A 22,643-nucleotide genomic window follows, 5' to 3' on the forward strand; every position below is an offset into this window, starting at 1 on the left:
TTAATCTGACATTTAATAAATGATCAATTGTTGAAAAATCACCTAAGTTTCAGACATGAAGAATTATAGGAAAATGTTATCTTTTTTAGGATAGTACTCCTGCCAAGATATTGAATGTACTATTAAACTCTTTTAATACAATATTTTAGTAACAAAGTCTTTTGTAAAAATACAACATTGTTCTCTAAGACATTGGAAACAGATGAAAGATGTTTAGACAAAATTAGGCACATACTATTAAGGATTATTCACATATTTAAGAAAGAAAAGAAGTGTTTGTCCAATATGGATATTGATTTCCTAATCTACCCTAGCTTGTTATGTTGACTTTTTAGAAACATGCTTCATATGTCCGAATTTATATTTGCTTAATTTGATTGCCTTTTACATGAATTTTGATTTAATCCTCCCATACTCTTCTCTTTTTATGCTATCTAACATCTTTTGAGCTGGTCTCTTAAAGATGGAAATTCAATAAAAAGAAATATTATAATAAAAATAAGTGATGAAAAAACAAGGAATTATATTACTTACAAAGTTATTTTATAAATTATTATTTTTCTTTACATAATTATTTACCTAATTATTTAAAAATATTTAATTTGAAATATATATATATATATATATATATATATATATAAATAATTATTTCTTGAAATATTTTCTTATCTAGATTATTATTTTTATACACTTATTTATCTAGATAGATGTTTTTTACATAATTATATTTCAAACCAATTATTTGTTTAATTATTTTCTTAAAAAATTTCCTTCATTTTTTATTTTTAAATAAAGAACAAAAAGAAAAATACTAAAACCCATCTCAAAATTCAATTCCTCACAAATTGAAATTTGATTGGTTTTCCAATTAATATCTGCTTGGATCGGTGTTCAGGATTCTCTCTGAAACTGAAATTTTAGACGTGGAAATAATTGGCACAATATATTGTTGAAAAATAAATATAAAATATGTTATTTAAGTGAAAAAAAAATCTACGAATCCAACACTTCAAAGAATACTTAGGTGTAGTCTTTCTTCTGTCTTTATTCACGCGATGCAGCTCCATCTCTCTCCAATTACTTAAATTTTCAATGCAAACAATAAATGTTCTGATACATTGCTACTAATAAGTGCTGTTCTAATTACTTAATACAGTGATTGATGCATGAATATATAAAAATAAAATATTTATGATATTTAAGAGATTTTGATTGGTACAACGTTGAATCCTTCTACATATGGCAAACATGCAGATTGCAGAGGTAAGAAGTTTTATGAATGGAAGTAACTGTGTGGCACTCTTATTTAGGCGATGCTCTTCTTCGCCTTCTGCTGCATAATGCAGAGCAGAACTCATAGCTGGATTCATAAGGTTAATTGGCAGCATCATGGGTGGATTCCTTACACTGTCTCAGATCAAAACGATAATTGGTAGAGCCATCGGTGCATTCCTGATGCTGTCTCAGATCAAACACATGCATTGGTAGTGACGAAAATTTCTCTGCTTTTTCTGAAAAAACTGCTTTTTTTAAGGTCCCTTCTGCATAATGCAGAGCAAAAACGTTAATTGGCATTTCTCATACTATGTCAGAACAGCAGCATATATACCTGAAAATTTTTACAGACCAAAGACATGCATTGGTGTTCATTAAAAACAAATTAAAAGGAGGAACGAAACTTTAAACGAAAAGTGTGTCCAGTAGTAATTTTCTTACTTCAGAAAATTTCTCTGATTTCTGAAATTTCTTCAGCCAGCTATCATAAAAAGTTACAGATTCATAGTCTCTCTCTTTCTCTCGTTTAATTGAAATAAATTATGAAAAGAAAAACGACAAATTCATAGTGAGACATATTTTAAGGTGGTCCTCCGCTTAGCCGTGATGCATGGCGAGGGTTGGTGGCAGCAAAAACGTTAATTGGGATTCATAAAAGTATGTCAGATCAAATACAGCATCATCGAATTAATTCACTTCCTTCTCACAGATGCTTTAATTCTTGGCTTTTTATTTTCAGAAATTTTCTCTTAAAGCAGTAATAACGCAATTTACCAAAGTCTTGGGTTTTGTAACTTACTTCACCATCTCAATGCTACATTAATGTGTTCACGTCAATCTATTTAACATTTTAAACCACTTGCATGTTAGAATGAAACTTTGATTACCAAAGTAAATGGATATTTGTGTACATTAATGCGTTCATGTTAATCTGTTTCAGATTTTCAACTAGTTGCATGTTCAAATCGAACTTTTCTTGAGTAAAGTAAATGCATGTTTGAATACACGTTGTATCAGTAAATTCATTGGATCGTATCACACACTTCAATGATGTTTGAATACATTACTTTTCTCTGTCTTAGATAAATGATGTTTCAAAGTTCAATGTTTACGATGGTCAAAATATGATTTTGCTAACAATGTTGATTTTTTATCCGTGTATTGAGATGTAATGTATTTAGGTTTTAAAGTATAAACCTAATTATAGAAGAGATGAGTTGGAGACATATTTTCCATACTATTCTATATATTTTCAAAAGAAATTTTTTTTTTAACTATTGCAGTTGAGGAACCGTCATTCAATTGAAAGAAACCAGTGATTTGGGTATAATATTAATAAAATATCGCGACGATAAATTATAGAAGTAACGTTTAATTTAATTGAGAAAGAGTCTAATAACCAGCAATATTTGTTTATTATCAATATTAATTAATTAACAATTTGAAAATTTAACAAGTATAAAATAATTAATAAACCTGTGGCATATTAAATTTCAATGTCATTATTTTTATTATTATGTTCATAATATATATAGTTGTCATGCTGATATTATTATGATTAATATGTTATTAATTAAATCTCTCTATTTATCTATCTCTCTTTCTCTCTCTATATATGCACATAAATTCTCGGGGTATCAATATTATTAACTAGTTCTGTTATTTTCTTAGCTATATTTCTATTATTGTTAATAATTTGTAATACAAAACAACATCATGCCTTATTTTATTTACAATAACATTGTGCAATTATTTAATTTAAAATAAATACTTGTTTTTTTAACGTTATTTACAATAATAACTCCCTTACGTTACGAACCTCGCAAAAGAAAGAAAAAACTTCACTAGGATCGCATGAATACATTAATGTATTAAATAATGTCAAGCGATTTACACCATAATAGCATCTTTCAATCAGTTTTTACCTTATTTAGTATTTTTTTTTTCCTACTTTCTCGATGTCTAGTTTATTTAACCGCATATTATATTACATAGATGTTTTTTTATCTAAACAAAATGTATTATTATAGAAATATTTGGAATACATATAACTAATTATAAATTCTATAATTAATTATGATTAGTTATCTTTACTTAGATATTAAAATATATTAGATTTTATTTAAAAACAATATAAATTATGGACCATTGAATTGAAACTAACAATGTCAAAGTCATATTAAACTTTACAATGTGATTGGAGAATATTGAATCATAATAGTGAAGCGGTATGTTAGAGAGATCTAAAGAAATTAACCGAGGGAGTTGCCAAGGGTTGTTTGATAAAAGTATAAATTGATAAATAAGTAATGGAAACAAATTCAGATTTTAGAAGGATAGGTAGAACGGAAAAATCCTACCTAAAGAAAAATTCTTAGTCAAGTTGTTAGGTATGGGGTATCACTTAATAAATGGGAATGGAAAGTAGTGTGGAGCCATGATTGGTTCAATGGAAATTATCTCGTATCAATATTTTTATACTTTTATGACAAAACCATCAAAAAAGAAGGTTGAGCGCAAGAGGAAAATAGGTATAGAAGGGAGATTGTTGGGTCGGCTAGCCCGAACAGATAATCCAAATAGATCGGACAAGTTTAACGGGCCAGGCTGGTAAGATGATCTAAAGAGATTGGGTTGGCCCGGTGATACAAACGGGTCCAGTTGTCCCGACGTCTCAAATGGGTTCGAGGATTCAGACGGGTTGGATGACGATCCAAATGGGTTAGACGAGTTTGACAATCCAGACAGGTCGGACAAGCTCGACAACTCAGACAGACCGAATTAGCCTGAGGACACAAAAGGGTCAGGACCCAAACATGTTGGGTGGGCTCAACAACCCATTTGGGTCGGGAAAGCCCGACAACCTAGATGGACCAGACTAAACCGACAACACAAAGGGGCTTAACGGGCCTAACGACCAAAATGACCTCGATAACCCAAGCAGGTCGGACAAGCTTGACAACCAAGACAGGTTGTAAAGGCCAGACAACCCACACGGGTCGAGCGAGTCTGATCACCTAAATTGACCAGGCTGCCCAACGACACAAACGAGTTGGGTTGGCCCGACATCACACACAGATCGGGCAGGTCCGACGACCCACAAGGTTGGACGGGGTCAACGATCAAGATGGACCGGACAACCTCGGTGACCAGGACGGGCACAACGACCTAGAAATGTCGGTCGGGCACAATGATTCAGACGTGCCAAATAGGCCCAACGACCCGTATGGGCCCAACTTATCCGGCTCGGTCGTCGTGCCCGACTAGCCCACAACCGAATAGCATGACCAGCCTAGCGACCTAGTTGGGTCGAGCCGGTCCAAAGACCTAGTTGGGTCGTGTCGGCTCAATGACACAAAGTGGACAGGCCGACTCGATGACACAAACTGATCCAACGATGCATATGGGCTAGGCAAGCTTGTAGACTTAATGGGGCCAAGCCGAGCCAACGACCTTGATAGGCCGGGTCAGACGAGGTTGACGAACTTGACGAGCACGACCGTCCTGTATGGGCCATTGGGCCGATCAGGCATATCAGGATCGGCAGGCGGCCTAGTCCGTATGGGTTTTTCGGTTGGCCTAACCCATTTGGGTCGTCGAATCGAATTAGCCCGGTTTGGTCGTCGGGTTGGATCAGTCCGGCTAGGTCATCGTGTCAAGCCAACCCATCGGGATATAACAATTTTTTTACACGGAAAGCTATGATGTCATACTAAACTCATGTATTTTAGATTAATATATATATATATATATATATATATATATATATATATATATATATATATATATATATATATATATATAATCATGTAAAGGATATCTTCTACTTTTTCTTCTTACACCTCCACTATTCAAGTGAGATACTTTTGAAAGAGTTCCTTTTTTATTAGTTTTTCCTTCTAGTCTATTGATCCATCATATTTTTATATACTTTCCTATTGTAAAACACTTATAGTTTCAAGAAAATGATTGCAAACAAAGTTTTTCATTGTTTAATGTGCTCTAAACCTTTTTACAAAAGATACATAACTAGTACAAAGAGATAGAAAAATATGACATCATAGTCATACAAAATAGGATTTTTTTTTTGATCGGCAAAGTATAAGTATTTATATGTATAGTGGAGTACTTGGGGTACTCCAACCCGTATACAAAAAATATATATAAAGTGTTCCCAGTCATTCTACCTTTATATATCAAGGTTAATGACATGTATGTTTGGTATCAAAGATCCCTACCAACCAAACAAATGAAGGTGTTTCTATCACATATATAACTCGTAAAGCGATATAGATTTATGTGTGCATTGCTAGGGAAGCATATTCAATAGAGCATACAAGAATTGTGTTGCTATACTCCCTACATCTTTCCACACCTATAGTTTCTGTGGTTGGTTTACCATTCATCACTTTCTCTTAGCTATGATTCCAGAACTTTGATAAAATTATTCAACTGTCTTTGTTTCCATATAGAGGTTTCACAGGGTGCTCTTGGAAACACATTGCATATTTCTTCCGTCGGATCAATATTCCTCATTCATTGCTTGTTGTTTTCCTGATTATGCCTTCGACATGTGTTCATCCTAGTTATGAGTGTTTTAGCAATCACCCTTTGACATTGTAATAGCATGCCTTCTCCTTGTTATGGGTAGTTTTCGATTGCCCATTCTTCCAGTCCCTTCTGTCCTTTATATCCACACCTGTATCCAAACAAACCTGGAATATATTTGTTAAAATTCAACCCCTCCCCCTCCCTCCCACCTTCCATCTAACCACCCACCCCACAAATGTTCTTACCTTTGTAGTCCAATATTTATATGGTTTGCTATGTTATAGATCTGATGCAGTGTATAGGACACATGCACCAATCCGAAAAAGAGAAGCTTACCTTAGTGCTTTTATGTTTCATCCATGCCCACACTCTTAGTTGAGCCATACAAAATATTTCTTCTGCATCAGATATGGCGTTGTTAAACACAACATTGTTCCTATGTTTCCATATACTCCACATTACAACCACCCATACCCCCTTCCAAATATCATTCCCTTTATGGTTGAGTTCCAATACATGGAAATGTAGAAAGCTTTCGTAAGGCTGATTATAGTGGACATTCAAGATCCTTACCCAATTGTTGCACATGTTCCAGACTTTAGAGGCAACTTTACAATCAAAGAACAAATGACTTACGCTTTCTTCTTGCTCTCCACAAAGGGCACAACCATAATTATTCAATAAAACTCTTCTATGTCTAAGGTTTACCTTTGTAGGTACTCCCTTTAACATAACACGCCATGCAAAAAAAAATCGATGATGGAATAACTTTAACCCTCCATATAGGCTTTGAAAGACTAGAAGTTGTTCTCCATTGCAAATGCCTTGCATCTTTTCATATGCTGATTTAACTGTATATTCCTTATCTTCCCCATCCATCCACTGTAAACTATCAACTCGTCTACTATCAATATTTATCCTCTCTAGGTCTACCATAAAAGATTGAAATAAATTCTTTTCCCATTCAAACCATTCTCTCCTCCATCCAAGATTCCATTCCCATTTATCATTTTCCCACTTCCCACATTCGCTTATGGTTCTTTCTTTTTTATTTGAAATTAAATATAGTCTAGGGTAAGAATCTCTAAGTGCTTTCTCCCCTACCCATACATCTTCCCAAAACTTTATTATAGTCCCTGAACCAACTCTCCAAGTCACACTTTCCTCAAACCAAGTTCTTTCTTCACCTGATCCACAAACCTTTCGGAGATCGTTCCACCAACGAGATTCTTTTTGTCCACACTTTCTATCATCCAAGCTTCTCCATGACCCGTATTTTGAATCTAAAACATCCTTCCATAATCCCTTTTCTTTTGTACATAACCTCCACTTCCACTTAGTCAAAAGTGTTGTATTGAAAATATTTAAATCCTTAATGTTAAGACCTCCCTCCCCCTTTGATTTACATATAGTTTTCCATTTAACCCATTCTATTTTCCTCCCCTCTACCCCTCAACCCCACAAAAATTTCCTCTGTATTCTCATAATGTGTTCACTAACACAGGTTGGTAATTTAAAGAAAGACATATAGTAGAGTGGTATAGCGGTAAGAACAGATTTAATTAAACACACTCTACCCGCAAATGATAGAAATCTTCCTTTCCACAAAGATAATTTATTCTTAATCTTGTTCACTATTGGTTCCCAAAATTGTTTCTTCCTTGGGTTTCCTCCTACACATATTTCTAAGTACTTGAACGGTACCTTTATCACACCACAATTTAGAATAATGGAGCTTCTTTTTAACTCGTCTTCCGCTATTCCTATGCCTCCTAGCTCACTCTTATGGAAATTCACCTTAAGACCTGATGCAATTTCATAGCACCTCAAGATACTCTTTATGGCCACTATGTTTTTTACTCCCGGTTTACAAAAGAACAAAGTGTTATCCGCAAACTGTAACATATTCACTTTTATCTGTTTTGTCCCTACTGATATTCCTTCAAGCAGTTGCTTCTTGTTGGCTTGTCTAACTATTCCATTCAACCCTTCCACCACTATTAGAAACAAAAAAGGTGCCAAAGGGTCACCTTGTCTAAGACCTTTTGTTGGTATGAATTCTTGAGTTAGACTACCATTGACAAGGATAGAAATTGTAGATGAGTCTGGACATGCCTTGATCCAATTTATCCACCTAGTACAAAAGCCTAGTCTAGCCATCATATAAAAAAGAAAGTCCCACTTCACTGAATCATAAGCCTTCTCAAAGTCCAATTTAATTATTACGCATTGCTTTGCATTTTGTCTAGCGTCCTTAATTACTTCATTAACAACTAAAACACTATCAAGTAGTCCTCTACCCTTAACAAAAGCAGATTGTGTACAGTGAATAATGTTAGGTAGAACAAGCTTAAGTCTATTGGCTAGTATTTTAGCTAGTATCTTGTACATGCAACCCACCGGGGATATTGGTCTATATTCATGTAGGCCCATAGGGTTATCATTTTTCGGTATGAGTGCAATAAAGGAAGCATTACACCCCTTTGGGATGAATCCATTTGACTGAAAATCATTTATAACATGTACCACATCTTGTTTCAAAATCCCCCAATGTTTTTTTAATGAACCCTAGATTAAAACCATCTGGTCCTAGGCTCTTAGTGCCCTCACACTACCATATTGCTTCTCTAATTTCAGCCTCTGTAATGGTTTGGATTAGCATTTCATTATCCCTTGGTGATATAGTTTGAAAGTCCACTTTCCCCAATCTAATATCACTTGATGTTGAATCTATTAACCTTTCTTTAAAATAATCCTTCACTAAGCCTTTTACAACTTCAGGTTTGTCACACCACTTTCCTAGGCATTCTACTCCTTTGATCTCATTTTTGTTCCTCCTCCAATTAACCAAAGAATGAAAGTATTTAGAATTAGAGTCCCCTTTGGCTATCCATTTAGCTATTGACTTTTGTTTCCATAACGCTTCTTGTCTAAGGCTCACTACTTCTAACTCACTAAACAAGTCATTTCTCTCTAATTTCTTCTCATCGTTTAGACTGCTTTCATCATCCTTCTTATCCAAATCACTTATTCTCTTAATTAAATCCTTTGTAAGTTTAGGTTCCCAAAACTTCTTTATTCCATACTTTTAGGTCTCGTTTCAAAAATTTTAGTTTTTCTTTTAGGACAAAGATCCGAGACCCATCCATGCTATAAGACTTCCACTTGCTTTCCACAAAGCTAGTAAACCCAATAAAGTTATTCCAAGCATCCAAGTTTCTAAAGGGTTTTGGGCCCCAATCAATCTGTTCTACTTTAAGTAGTAGTGCACAATGATCAGACACCACCCTATCTAGAACGCATTGCTTACTACCCGACCACTGATCTAACCAATCACTTGAAACTAGGATTCTATCTAGGCGACTTTTAGATGTTCCATTCGGTCTATACCATTATATTTCCGCCCAACCATAGGTATATCATTGACACATGATTTGTCAATAAACTTATTAAATTCTGATACCTCCCTACTGTTTGACCCACCTATAGTCATACCTCTTCTTTCCTTTTGATTCCTAATTGAGTTAAAATCTCCAACCATACACCACAACTTGCAATTATTCAATTGTTTTATGTGTAGAATTTCTTTCCACATCTCCAGTTTTTTATTTAACTGACATGGTGAATAAATGTTTAAGACTACAACTGATATATTTTCTTTGCCCCCGTTTACCACACACTCCTAAGAAGCCTTGACCCTTGATGTAACTTTCACACTTAAATTGCTCACTGCACCACATTGTTAGAATCTCTCCTGCCCCATTCATAGCCTCATTTTCAATCCACTCAAACTCGGTACTGCCCCATATTGCCTGACACTTCTCAAAACTAATATTTTGTGTTTTGGTTTCTTGTAAACAAGTCATACAAAATAGGATAACCAAAAAAAAAAAAAAACAGAAACTATTACAACAAAAAACAAACCTCTTCTACAAGTTTACAAAACATTACCGGTTCAAAGACATTGTTATAAATATGAAGTGAGAAAAAAAATAAAAACACTTAATTTCATATTACATGCTCACTTCATAACCTAAAAACTTGTATTACATGTGAAATTATAGGGTTTAGGATTTAGAATTTGACATTTTGGATTTAGCAACCTTTAGTTTATTATTAAAAATTGTTTTTTTGAATTACACAGTCTAAAATATATTATTTTAAATACATTTTAGATTGTGTAATTCATAATACATTATTCAAAATATAATTTAAACTGCACAATTAGTACATTAAATAATTTTAAAAATAAATAATATGAGATTGTCTAATTCGTAATATAACACCAAAATTTTTAAATTTTGAATTGTATAATCTCAAAAGTTCCCTAATCACTTAATCCAAAGTTTTTTCAGTAAAATCGCTTGAAATTTCTGATACCTTGGTGTAGGAAGAAATCACGAGGATACATGAAGAAAGAACACATATCTTTATTATGACTGGTAGATTTATCTTAGGACTAACTTTCTTTCCATCAATATTTTTGTGTATATAATAGATATTTGTACAAGCGTTTCTTTTATAATATATATATTTGTTTTGTCGACAAAAAAAACAATTCTACTATTTTCTTACCTATATATTTCTTTTAAAAATTATAATTGTTAGTATATGATATTTTTAAGTAAATAAATAATTGAATACTGTTCTGGTCAAGAAAAGTGTCAGATAATTCTTAACCAAAAATAAAAAGAAAGAAATATTTTTAACCATAGCTTAAGACTTGTTTAGGTAAAAAAATCTCCCCCCTTGACCATGGGAGTAACCTTCTTATTTATATCATAATCAGTTACAAAATATTAAATTCTAGATATACAAAATAAAAAATGAAATTATCTTTTGCTCCTAAAATATCTCTAAATATAATAACAACCTCATTAACTCCTAAAAACAACACCAAACACGGAACTTAATTCGGTTAATATTCTCCCTCGGTGCCTCCCCGACCCGATACCAAAATCCACTTGTCCTCTCGGTCTACAACCGAATCACTCCTCTGGTCCAGTACATAGCTCTCCAAATTTTGCACGGTCTCGTCTTCAAAACGAGGAGAGCAGAATTTGTCTTGTCAATAACTACTCCTCACCACTTTCCGTAAAATCATCATTACTCCCTATCTTCACGCCCCACAATTTCAACCTTTTAAATTAATTTAATCAATTTCTTATGTCACCCCAGTTTAACTAATCTCTATCAACTATCCCCTTCACACTTCAACCTTCTTTGGTCTCGGTTATAAACCGAGTTCTCAATCCTGCACACATTAAAAGACTCCAAAGTAATTAATCACTCGTTCATAAACTGAGCTCTCAATCCTGCAAACATAAAACTCCAAAGTAATTAATGAACCGAGCTCTCAATCCTGCAAACATATAAAACTCCAAAGTAATTAATCATTAGTTCATAAACCGAGCTCTCAATCCTGCAAACATTAAACTCCAAAGTAATTAATGAACCGAGCTCTCAATCCTGCAAACATATAAAACTCCAAAGTAATTAATCATTCGTTGATGAACCGAGCTCTCAATCGTGCAAACATTAAACTCCAAAGTAATTAATGAACCGAGCTCTCAATCCTGCAATCATATAAAACTCCAAACTAAAGCAAATAATAACTCGTTCATGAACCGAGCTCTCAGGCTCGGAATAGAACACATAGGTTCTTTTAACCTTGAGCACACAGGCTCGGAATAGAACACATAGGTTCTTTTTAACCTCGAGCACATAGGCTCGGAATAGAACACATAGGTTCTTTTAACCTTGAGCACATAGGCTCGGAATAGAACACATAGGTTCTTTTAACCTCGAGCACATAGGCTCGGAATAGAACACATAGGTTCTTTTTAACCTCGAGCACATAGGCTCGGAATAGAACACATAGGTTCTTTTAACCTCGAGCACATAGGCTCGGAATAGAACACATAGGTTCTTTTTAACCTCGAGCACATAGGCTCGGAATAGAACACATAGGTTCTTTTTAATCTCGAGCACATAGGCTCGGAATAGAACACATAGGTTCTTTTAACCTCAAGCACATAGGCTCGGAATAGAACACATAGGTCCTTTTAACCTCAAGCACATAGGCTCGGAATAGAACACATAGGTTCTTTTTAACCTCGAGCACATAGGCTCGGAATAGAACACATAGGTTCTTTTCAACCTCGAGCACATAGGCTCGGAATAGAACACATAGGTTCTTTTAACCTCAAGCACATAGGCTCGGAATAGAACACATAGGTCCTTTTAACCTCAAGCCCATAGGCTCGGAATAGAACACATAGGTTCTTTTAACCTCAAGCACATAGGCTCGAAATAGAACACATAGGTTCTTTTAACCTCAAGCACATAGGCTCGGAATAAAACACATAGGTCCTTTTAACCTCAAGCACATAGGCTCAGAATAGAACACATATGTTCTTTTTAACCTCGAGCACATAGGCTCGGAATAGAACACATAGGTTCTTTACCTCGAGCACATAGGCTCTTTCATCTTATTTCCAATGAAGCCAATCTTTATTGATTTAAACATGATGAATGAATTTTTAATATCTCTACGAAATTCCCGTTAGTAATTCACATAATATCACATGTATATATATGACAATTGTAATATTTATATGTAAAACATTTTATAAATATCTTAATTTTAATTAAATAATTTTCATTTATAAAAATCATACCAAATAAATAGTGAATTATAAGATATCATAAAAAAATTTAAGTGGATTAAAATAACATACTATTATAAAATAATTATGTTTGTTATTAAAATAAAGTAACACCAGAACACATTTATATCTAGTAACAATAAATTTATTTTAAAGATAACTAGTAATATTTACTATAATACTCACATTTTAACATATGTATCGAAATCTTAGTTTATATATTTAAACAATCTTATTTTATAATTCTAGCACCATATAAAATAATTATATTGATATTTTGAAACAACTTTACAGTAGATTACATCTTCCTAAATTGCTAAGAATATTTTCTTAAAACTCCTCTAAATATAAAATACTTCACACTAAAAGTTATTTATTTAATAATATTAAATAAGATATTAATGAGAAACATACCTTTTATCTAGATGTAAAAGTCATTTAGTTTTATGCATTGAAAAGGACGACGAGTAATTAATTCATAAAATTTGTATTATTCATTAATTTCACTATTTTGCTCTTTTTCTAATAAAATGGTTAAAAATAAAAGGAACAATCGATAATAATAATTCTTTTATATAAATATATTTTATTATCTTTTAGCAAATCAATTTATTATTCTTGTACACATAATTAAGATTACATTATCCGACAATATATTTAAGTTAAAACAACATAACAATGTACATTTTATAAATTACAAAAATAATATATTGTTTTTTAAATTAATCATTCTAGCTTTTTATTTTTAGTGCCCTAAAGAAATCATTTAATCAAATTTGTAAAACTATTAAATTTATACTTGTGACCCCTACATAATACAAGAAGAGTAGAATGATTTATGACTGTGATCAGGAAATTGTTTAGATTTTCTGGTTTGTAATTTTTGTCCAATTTTTTTTATATCAAAAAATAGCAACATACTTGGAACTTTGGGTTTTTTCGTACCTGTATCGAGAAAGAGCGTAAGCTTCAATCGCAATGATTAATTGTTGATCTGTAAGTAGAGACTGAGCATAGATCGATCATCTTCTCATGATTTACATATGTCAAAAGTTTCTTGTGAGTATTGCAGAGGCGTAATCTGCTACTGCATGTTTTCATTGAGTTTTTTCAGTTGCTCTTGATGACGAAGGGCTTCCTCCAGCCGATGATGGGTATCCTCGGTCTCCTTCCGAAGTATCTCCCTTTCTTTGAGTGTTTCTTCCCTTAAGAGTCGTAGATCTTCTTCTGCCTTCTTGCGCGATTCATTTCTATTTTTTGTTGTAGCGTTTCTTATTGAAATTTGGTGGAGTTGGGATCGAGTTTTACCGGGCCCCACGATGGGCGTCAATGTTCTGGTCAAGAAAAGTGCCAGATAATTCTTAACCAAAAACAAAAAGAAAGAAATATTTTTAACCATAGCTTAAGACTTGCTTAGGTCAAAAAATCTCCCCCCTTGACCATGGGAGTAACCTTCTTATTTATATCATAATCAGTTACAAAATATTAAATTCTAGATATACAAAATAAAAAATGAAATTATCTTTTGCTCCTAAAATATCTCTAAATATAATAACAATCTCATTAACTCCTAAAAGCAACACCAAACACGGAACTTAATTCGGTTAATATTCTCCCTCGGTGCCTCCCGGACCTGATACCAAAATCCACTTGTCCTCTCGGTCTACAACCGAATCACTCCTCTGGTCCAGTACAAATACAAAAATATAATATTCCATTTCTAAGTTGGTTGATAAGATTGTTGTCCATCACCATGCATCTAAGACATTAATTATCCATTTTTAAAATGTTAAGTTTCGGTCACAATTTTATCTTATAAGATATCTTAAGAGTGAGATAATGAAAAAAAAAATTTAACTATCTCAAATCCCGATTTCTAAATTACGTGAAATTAAAGAGAACCGTAAAAATAATATGTAATAATAATTTATTATACTTTAAAGATATAAATTATTTACCATTGGTATAGATAAAAAGATACTTATTATTGAAGGACGAAGATATTATTATTTAGTTAATTTTTATAGTTGAACATAGATTGTACTGATAGACAGAGATTATCGTGTGTGTGTGGTGTGCAGTTGGGTTGAAATATGAAAATATATTTGTAAATGAAATTATTATATTAAATAATATATACTGTAAGTAAATGTAATTTTTTTAATAAAGGTATGTGATAATTATTAAAATTAAAATATGTAATCATATTTATTATTAATAAAATTTAAATAAAACTAGTGAAATTAAATTTTTTATATTCAAACTGTAATTTGATATGTATTTATGATATGTATTTTTTTTTATTCACATACAATTTTTTATCATATTTTCATTTCCTTCGTTTAAATTAATTTCGTTAATGTGGATAAACTTACACAGACTAAATTAATATAAAATAAATTATTTATCATCTTTTTAATCTACTCAAAATTAACTAAATTTAATAAAATGCTATTATTATTGGGTCGCCTGATCTAAACTGTTTAACTCAAAAATAAAGTTAGAAATTATTAATGAATTAGTTTAGGCTTAGTTAGCACTGCTATATTTAGTAGATGCTGCTATATGTTTGTTTTCCTACAATGTTCCACACTATTTATCATTATTTCCTAAATTAATATATGACCGGATATGACATATAACTGAGGTAAAATTATTACTCTGTATTTAAAGATTAACTTACACGTGTTTTTTACATAAAAATAATTAAATAACAATAAATTTTTTCAACCACTAGGTCCCAATATTTGTGTATAAATACGTTAGACCTACATTGCTGAAAGATCACACTCTTTTCGGCGCCTCATTTGCGGTGCTTTGAAGATGCAGAAGTGAATGTTTTTTTTTTCTAAGTAAACACTTTCATACACACTGTTTTACCAATATATGTGTGAAAAACTTTATGGATCTGATTTATATATTATGTTCTTCTCTTTTCTCAATTTCTATTCTATTTTTTGTGTTGAGAGGCTGCAAAAATGTATAATAATTTATGTACTCTCACTCACATTCTTTCATTCACCATCTTCAACCATTGTGCACACAAAGCACATAAATCTTTAATAGACAACCCTTCTTTTTAATTTTTGTTTTCAATGATTAGATTTTATTATGAATCAAATTTAAACATGTAAGGTTTGATAATTATTTGAATCTGAATATTATCTAAGTTGTTAGAATATGTGGTTCTCATTCAATTCCTAATACCACACGTTACTTAAGCACTAATTTTTAATCATTACTCTGCTTAAGTTATAGAGACTCTTCATATGGCCTATTTACTAGTGCAGTTTCTGAAGACTCTTCATATGGCTTATTGAGTGGTTCAACTTTGAAGCCTATAAATAACATCTCCATGACTTGGAAAAAATATAGAAAAACATTTACAGAGACACACTTTGTAATAGACACTTGAGTGTTTTTGGTGAGGATTCTTGTTTCCATTTAAGAGCTTTGTACTCTTCTTTTCATAGTGGAACTTTGTTCATTATCGTCCTGTGGTTTTTCCTCTTACATTCAAAAGAGGTTTTCCACGTAAATCCTTGTGTGTTACTTCTCTTGCTCTTTTATTTGCTTCTCTTTAATTTTCAATTGTCACGATCCTGTGCTTCTGCATGCTACGATACCATAACAAGTGGTATCAGAGCTCTTAGTTGGAAATTCCAAAATGTCTGCAAAATTTGACATTGAGAAGTTTGATGGCAAGATTAGTTTTTCTATTTGGCGAGTCCAAATGAGGGCCGTTTTAACCCAGAGTGGGTTAAAGAAGGCTTTAGATAGAATAGAAAATAAGCCAGCTTCCATGACTGATGAGCAGTGGGAGGAGTTGGATGAAAAGGCGCTATCATCAATCCAACTCTCGTTATCAAAGGAGGTTCTCCGTGAAGTAGCAAATGAAACAACCACTGCTGCATTATGGCTAAAGTTAGAGTCTTTATACATGACCAAGAGCCTTGCAAATAAGCTTCGTCTCAAAGAACGCTTATATACCATTCGAATGGTTGAAGGTACTCCTATTCAATCTCATCTTAATGAGTTTAATTCTATCCTCTTGGATCTGGAAAATATTGATATTAAAATTGATGATGAAGATAAAGCTGTTTTGTTGGTTGTCTCTCTACCTTCTACCTATAAACACTTCAAAGAAATTATGTTGTATGGAAATAATGATACCTTATCCTTTGAAGATGTTAAATCTAATTTATTGTCCAAAGAAAAATTTGATCTTGAAGTTCATTCTGTGGACAAGGGTGAGAGTTTAAGTGTCAGAGGTAGAACTCAAGAAAGAAGGAGTACAAGTGACAAAAAGTTCAGATCCAAGTCTAGGGGACGCAAATCCAACAAATTTTGTCGCTATTGTAAGAAACCTGGACACGAGATTTCTGATTGTTTTATCTTGAAGAAAAAACAAGAAAAACAAGAAAAAGGAAAAGCCGCACAATCCCCTGAAGCTGCCAATATTGAAGCTGACTCTAACGGTGACATTACTTTGTCTGTTGTCTCTTCTAATAAGAGGAGTAAAACAGAGTGGATCCTTGATTCTGGATGTACTTTTCATATGTGTCCCTATAAGGACTTATTCACTACTTTTGAATATGTTGATTGTGGTGTTGTCTTGATGGGTAATGATGCCCAATGCAAGATTGCAGGAATAGGTACAATTCAGATCAAGACTAATGATGGTGTCGTCAGGACTTTGTCTGATGTTCGCTATATACCCGAATTAAAGCGAAACTTAATTTCACTTGGCACTCTTGAATCTCTCGGGTGCAAGTACTCAGCTGAAGGTGGAGTTCTAAAGGTATCAAAAGGTTCTCTTGTTCTCTTGAAAGCTAACCGAATTGGAAGCTTATATGTCCTGCAAGGGACTATTGTGACAGGTTCAGTAGCTGTATCATCTTCTATGGCTGAAAATGATGTCACTAAATTATGGCACATGTGCCTAGGCCATATGAGTGAAAAAGGTTTGCATCTTCTAAGCAAGCAAGGATATCTTGGTAAGCATGTCATTGGTAAGTTGGAGTTTTGCAAACATTGTGCTTTTGGGAAACAAAAAAAGGTTAGTTTCTCTACAACAACTCACAATACAAAAGGTATTCTTGATTATATTCACTCTGATCTTTGGGGGCCTTCTAAAGTTCCTTCCTATGGAGGACGTCGTTATATGATGACTATCATTGATGACTTTTCCCGTAAGGTTTGGGTTTATTTTTTGCGACATAAAAATGAGACTTTCCCCACATTCAAGAAGTGGAAAACTCTTGTTGAAACCCAGACTGGGAATAAAGTAAAGAAGCTCAGAACAGATAATGGATTAGAGTTTTGTAATGGTGACTTTAATGAGTTCTGCACAAATAATGGTATTGCTAGACACAAAACCATTCCAAGGAATCCCCAACAAAATGGTGTTGCAGAACGAATGAACAGGACTCTACTTGATAGAGCTCGTTGTATGCTCTCAAATGCTGGGATATGGGATCGACATGATCTTTGGACCGAGGCAGTTTCTACTGCATGCTACTTGGTCAATCGTTCTCCACATTCAGCACTTGACTTCAAAGTTCCAGAAGAGATTTGGTCAGGTAATCCTGTTGATTATTCTAATTTAAGAATTTTCGGATGTCCTGCATATGCACATATTAATAATGGCAAATTAGCTCCAAGAGCTATTGAGTGCATATTTCTAGGTTATGCATCTGAATCAAAGGGGTATCGTTTATGGTGCTCTGAGTCAAAGTCTCAAAAGCTAATTCTTAGCAGAGATGTAATTTTTAATGAGGATGCATTATTATCTTCTGGAAAACAGTCTTTTGTGCCTTCTTCTACCAATACAGGTACTATACAGGGTACTAATGAGAAGGTGGAGTTTGAATTCAAATCTGAAGTTCCTGGTATTGATGTCCCATCTTCCTCTACAAATGAATCCAATAATGATCATGATGATGATGATGAATGTGATGATAGAACCACTTCTCCTATTCAACAACAAGGAGATGATTATTCTATTGCTCGGGACAGACCAAGAAGACAAATCAGAAAGCCAGCTAGATACACTAATGATTATTTAACTGCCTATGCATTGTCAATTGCACAAGAGGTAAATGATGGTGTTGAGCCTGTCAGCTACACTGAAGCTGTTTCTTGTGTTGAGTCTTCTCAATGGCTAGGGGCTATGAATGAAGAAATTCAGAGTCTTTATAAAAACAATACTTGGACTCTGACAGAACTTCCTAAAGACAAACGGCCATTAAAGTGTAAATGGATCTATAAGAAAAAAGATGGCATTCCCGGGGTTGAAAATGCAAGATGCAAAGCACGACTAGTCGTTAAAGGCTTTAATCAAAAGGAAGGTATTGACTTTAATGAGATATTCTGACCTGTTGTTCGCCATACTTCTATTCGTGTTTTGCTTGCTTTTGTTGCTTTGTTTGATTTGGAGTTAGAGCAACTAGATGTAAAGACAGCTTTTTTACATGGAGAGCTGGAAGAAGAAATTTACATGGAACAACCAGAGGGATTTATTGTTCCTGGAAAGGAGCATTTTGTTTGTCGTTTGAAGAAATCCTTATATGGCCTCAAGCAAGCACCTAGGCAATGGTACAAGAGGTTTGATTCTTTCATGATTGGACAAGGTTATTGCAGGAGTCAATTTGATGACTGTATTTATTTTCAAACATTCCAAGATGGATCTTTCATATACTTGTTACTATATGTTGATGATATGTTAATTGCATCACGTGACAAGTTTTCTATCAGGAAATTAAAAACTCAACTAAGCAATGAGTTTGAAATGAAAGAATTAGGTGCAACAAAGAAAATTCTTGGTATGGAGATTCGCAGGGACCGTCAAGCTGGTAAATTGTTTTTATCTCAACAAAGGTATATTGAGAAAGTACTTGATAGGTTTAATATGAATGATTGTAAACCTGTTTCTACTCCACTTGCTGCACATTTCAAGTTATCCTCAGATCTTTGCCCAGATACAAAGGAAGATATGGAGTACATGTCATATGTTCCTTATGCTAATGCTATTGGCAGTCTTATGTATGCCATGATATGCACCAGGCCAGACCTTGCATATGCTGTTAGCATGGTAAGCCGGTATATGCATAATCCCGGCAAGAAACACTGGAATGCTGTAAAATGGATTTTTCGATATCTAAAAGGTACTTCTCATGTTGGCTTGGTATTTGACAAAAAAATGGCTACAACTGATAATGTTGTAGGATATGTTGACTCAAATTATGCTGGTGATCTTGATCGAAGAAGATCTCTCTCAGGTTACATCTTTACCCTCTGTAATAGTGCTATCAGTTGGAAAGTAACACTTCAATCTATTGTTGCATTATCTACAACCGAAGCAGAGTATATTTCAGCCACAGAGGGAGTGAAAGAGGCTATTTGGCTCCGAGGTTTGGTAAATGAACTTGGTCTAACACAGAAAGTTCTTACTGTGTTTTGTGATAGCCAAAGTGCTATTCATTTAACCAAGAATAATCGTTATCACGACAAGACCAAACACATCAATATAAAACATCACTTTATTAGAGATGTTGTTGTTGTTGGAGAAATTATGGTTGAAAAGATTCACACTTCTGAGAATCCAGCAGACATGCTTACCAAGCCGCTTCCAATTACCAAGTTTGAACATTGTTTGGACTTGGTTGGTATATACAGCACTTGAATGCCCTTTGGGGCTTTATCGGACGATGAACACTTGTAGAATTCGAACCAAGGTGGAGATTGTTAGAATATGTGGTTCTCATTCAATTCCTAATATCACACGTTACTTAAGCACTAATTTTTAATCATTACTCTGCTTAAGTTATACAGACTCTTCATATGTCCTATTTACTAGTGCAGTTTCTGAAGACTCTTTATATGGCTTATTGAGTGGTTCAACTTTGAAGCCTATAAATAACATCTCCATGACTTGGAAAAAATATAGAAAAACATTTACAGAGACACACTTTGTAATAGACACTTGAGTGTTTTTGGTGAGGATTCTTGTTCCCATTTAAGAGCTTTGTACTCTTCTTTTCATAGTGAAACTTTGTTCATTATCGTCCCGTGGTTTTTCCTCTTACATTCAAAAGAGGTTTTCCACGTAAATCCTTGTGTGTTACTTCTCTTGCTCTTTTATTTGCTTCTCTTTAATTTCCAATTGTCACGATCCTGTGCTTGCGCATGCTACGATACCATAACATAAGTAATGGATTGTTTTTGTAGTATTTGAAATCCAAGTGTGAAAGGATGAAAATCTATTATAATCGATATAATACTTAAAGTTTCATCCTTTCATAATATGTTTTATAAAACTATACTTAAAGTTTCATCCTTTCATAATATGTTTTATAAAACTATGAGCACAAACCATTAGTTATATGTTTGGATTCAAGTGATTATAAATTTTTTACATAATTAAATTTAAAATTATCTGATTAATATATGTGATTGCGTATATAATGAATATTATATAAAAAAAAATATGCTGCTAATTAAGTGAATATTCGATCTTTCGCAGGAAGAACAATACATAGTGTAGAAAAACTCATCAAAATAGCATTTAGTTCACTGCAACAAATAACTTAAGTAGGAAATGTATATAAACTCTTTTCAGTAAAAGATATTAAACAAAATTAAACAAATATCAGTTAGTATAACTTATAAAAAAAAGTATTTGTCATAATAATATTAATAAACTATTTAATGAATTAAAATTTAATAAATATAAATAAACATTTCATTGTTATCTGTTGCAGTGACTTAATGATAGCTTAATAAACTAATGAGATTTTGTATAATATGGTATGTTTTTGCTGTGAAAGATCAAATGCACATTTCATTAGCAGCATATATAAGATACTTGCATTTTGATGTATCTCAATGTTCAATATTATTGGATTGCAGTAGCCATAACAGTTTCATTAGCAGCATATATAAGATACTTGCATTTTCAACATTGATGTATCTCAATGTTCAAACCTTTTTTACATTCTCAACATTCTTTATTTGTTTCAAATTAACTTTCAAGATTCTGTATAAATCTTTTCCGCAAATTCTTGGTCTTGTATATTTGTTTCAAAAAAAATATTCTAATAAACCACTGTTCTTTCTTATTTATTTATATTTATGTATACAGAAATATTTATGTAACGGTATACAGAAATATCACCACATTGTTCACCAAATATATTTTTCTAACATTAGTTCGTATATGGGAAACTCATTTTGTTTAGTATTGTGAATAGGTTAAACTTATTTTTGTGTATTTAGTACATTGAGTTTCATGCATGTATCAATTAATTTGAGAGTGTAATATGCTCTTATTTTATGTTTTGTTGTTCTTGCAACCTATCCTTTCCGGCTACATACATTAGTTAGATTTGATAACCATTTTAATCAATTTAATAATTTTTTTATATTAATACCATTTATTTAGTTGTTAGATGTATTATTATTCATTGTTACATGTATTATTATATATAAATTGGTTAGATTTCATGATTTGTTAAATTTAATCATGTAGGAATTAATAATTAATTGAGTCCATCGTTTATGTGACTAATGAATTCTGTTTGTAATTTTGAAAATCGTGTATGAAAAGATGAAAATCATTATTACTACTGTAATGCTTAAACTTTCATCCTTTTATAGTATATTTTACAAAATTAAAAGCACAAATCATCAGTCACATGTTTGGATTTAAAATTATTATAAAACTCTACATTATTAGATTTAATTAATCATGACATCTATTTATTATATGTAATTTGTGCACGTAGTTATGAATAAAATACATCAAACAACATAGTACATTAATAAACATAATGCATGTAGCCATGAATAGGATAGGTTGCTGAGATTAACAAAACTTGAAATAATGATATATTACATTCTCAAGTAGATTAATGTATGAATGTCCTTTAATGCACTAATTATCAATGCAATTAATTCAATTCACACTTAAAAAAGTGAGTCTGTAATATGTAAAATTAATGCTTAGTTCAATCCGATATTAATATATATATATATATATATATATATATATATATATATATATGCATATACTTCTAAATTTTAAAATTTGTCTTAATAGAAAGTAGGAATATTATGTGTATGGATTTTGGTAGCTAACCCTTTTGTAGG

Source organism: Vigna unguiculata, chromosome 11 (assembly GCF_037176805.1).
Source record: "Vigna unguiculata cultivar grain cowpea cultivar isolate G323 ecotype 2 chromosome 11, ASM3717680v1, whole genome shotgun sequence".
Lineage (NCBI taxonomy): Eukaryota > Viridiplantae > Streptophyta > Magnoliopsida > Fabales > Fabaceae > Vigna > Vigna unguiculata.